This window comes from Sinocyclocheilus rhinocerous, unplaced genomic scaffold, assembly GCF_001515625.1.
Source record: "Sinocyclocheilus rhinocerous isolate Xijiao unplaced genomic scaffold, SAMN03320098_v1.1 scaffold2145, whole genome shotgun sequence".
Lineage (NCBI taxonomy): Eukaryota > Metazoa > Chordata > Actinopteri > Cypriniformes > Cyprinidae > Sinocyclocheilus > Sinocyclocheilus rhinocerous.
In genome coordinates this window covers 773,203-775,775 of record NW_015670983.1, presented here as the reverse complement: position 1 = coordinate 775,775, position 2,573 = coordinate 773,203, and positions in this window count along the sequence as shown.

The following is a 2,573-nucleotide window of genomic DNA, read 5'->3' as shown; positions in this document are numbered from 1 at the left end:
TGTGAGAGTTGTGAGAGTGTGTGTGTGTGTGTGTGTGTGTGTGTGTGTGTGTGTGTGTGTTTGTGTGTGGAGAGAGAGAGTGTGTGTGTGTGTGTGTTTGTGTGTGTGTGTGTGTGTGTGTGTCATTAGGCTGCGAGAGGCTGGAGCAGTCTACTCTCACCGCAGCCTTTGATGGGGTTCAATCAGCGCCACATGAGACGGAGAGAGATGAAGTGGAGAATGGAGGGAAAAGATGTGGGATGAAAAGTAGGAGCGATATATAGGGAAGGGGGGTGGAATCTCTCTAATGCATGATGATGAAATTCAGGACATTATGGTCTCTTGCTTGTCTGTTCCCACTTTTTATGGTCCATTTCTTGATAATTACAGTTATTGTATAATTTACATTAAATTTTTTGACAATGTTTTCTTAACCAAGTAATTTGAAAGTAATTTATGATATTTAAAAAAAAAAAAACACTGCAAAAATGATTTTCTTACTTAGTATTTTTGTCTTGTTTTCCAGTAAAAATATCGAAAACATTCTTAAATCAAGATATATTTACTTAAGAGGTATAATTATGTAAGATATTAAGTCAAAAAGTATCACAATTCAGTGAGTTTTTGCTTAAAACGAGAATAAATATCAGCCAATGGGGCAAGAAAAATAATCTTGTTTTCCCTTTGAATTAAGATTACTTTTCTTATCCCATTGGCAGACTTTTTTCCCCCTGTTTTAAACAAAAACAAACAAAACAAGATAAAAATACTAAGAAAATCCTTTTTTATATAAAGTGTATTGATTGTTTCCAAACAGTTTTCTATTCCAAGTCACATTTAATAGCATTTAATATAATACAGATCGTTTTAAAACAGCTCAACGTAAATTACAAGAATTAACAGAATCAAATATGCAAACTTCATCAAGCATTAGACAAGACAATAGTGTCATTTTTCAGCTCAATTCAGATCAAGTTTTGTTCTCATCCAATAGTTTCAGTGCAGTCAAAGCAATAATATTACTCAATATCAAGTGTTTTAAACCCAAAGCAAGCCAAAGGCAACAGTAACAAGGTCTATAGTATCTTGAGAAGTACAAACAGTACAAATACTCCATGTAAACTCAAGCTCATAAAACTGCCTGCATAATAATTTTACAATAATTACAGCATAATTATACAGCATGTCACCAGGACATGAGAGAGCTGCAGGCCAAACAGTCACATCCAACATCTTATTATTCAGAAGCTCTGTTTTGTAAATGTGATAATTATACGCTGCTAAAATCCGCTTGCACAAAGCAATCGCATCATCCTGTTGTAACACTGAATCACGCTATGTGCGTATTCAATAAATATTCAATAAATTCACCTGACTGCATAGCTTCATTAGTGACAATTTATGACTAGACGTCTTGTGTCGTGCGTGTTTTTGCGTGCATGCATACATGTGTGAGTCTCTTCGCTCCGGTCGCCACCGTTATACAGATGTGACCACAGTGAACCGTGCACCCCCATTTCTTTCCACAACAAAGCCCAATTAAACAGCGCTGCCTCGCAGGCCTCGCAGGCCTCGCAGTCGACCGCCAGCCGCACTTCCACAAACACGAAGAACAGTTTAAAACCAGAGCTGGAGCGAGGGGCCTCCGCTGATTCAAACCAGCCCCTCCGCTGCTGCCAGAACTGCCTGCCTTACTCTTTGAATTAGTCCCATATTATGTCTGATTGTTTAGGAAGCACTTACAACCTTACTAAATAGCAGTTAGCTCTAAAAATCTATCAAATAATTACAGGTCACTGGAAGAATACTGTTTAGGCCGGCTGTGAGTGAACGGCTCTCTTAAGAGAGGGAAACGTGGGTGTTTACATGGATGAATAAAGATAATATCTGTGATTTCAATAACACAAGCTGGATTTTCATTTTTTTAGACTCCAGTGTGGTATTTGTTCATGCAAATGTTGCTACCATGATGCATTTATATTAATATATCTAAAGAAAAAGTAGAAAGAAGGGCACTTATATTTCAATATACTTAATACTACAAGCCACTAGGGCATTTCTGTGTTTTTTAGCACCATGCTACGCATTTACTAGGGTGTTCGGCGTAATTGGTATGGCATCAGGATAGAAGTACAGTGTGATCAATGGATTGTACTGTTGTTTATCAACATACCAACCCTTACAAACATGAACCATGGTTTTACTACAAATAAAACCAAAAAACATGGATACTATAGTTAAACAATGGCACGAATTAACTATGGTTTTGCTACACTAACTATAGTTTGACCGTGGTATTTGCAGTGAAACTGTGGTTATACAATAATGGTAATCAGTTTGCCAAAAAAAACACAGTTAGCCTACTTCACTTTTATTATAATAAATCCATGGTAATAAATGCTCATGAAGCGTCTTTCCAAAAAAAAAAAAAAAATCTGTAGCCAAAAAAATCCATCAAACTATTTTGATAGATGAAAATTTGAAGTTGTGAAAATTACATGATCTAGAACTTTTAAACAGTGCATGTCATTGTAATGATTGTAAGTCTATCCCTTACAGCCGCGTTTTCATCCGCATTAAATTCAATATGGCGT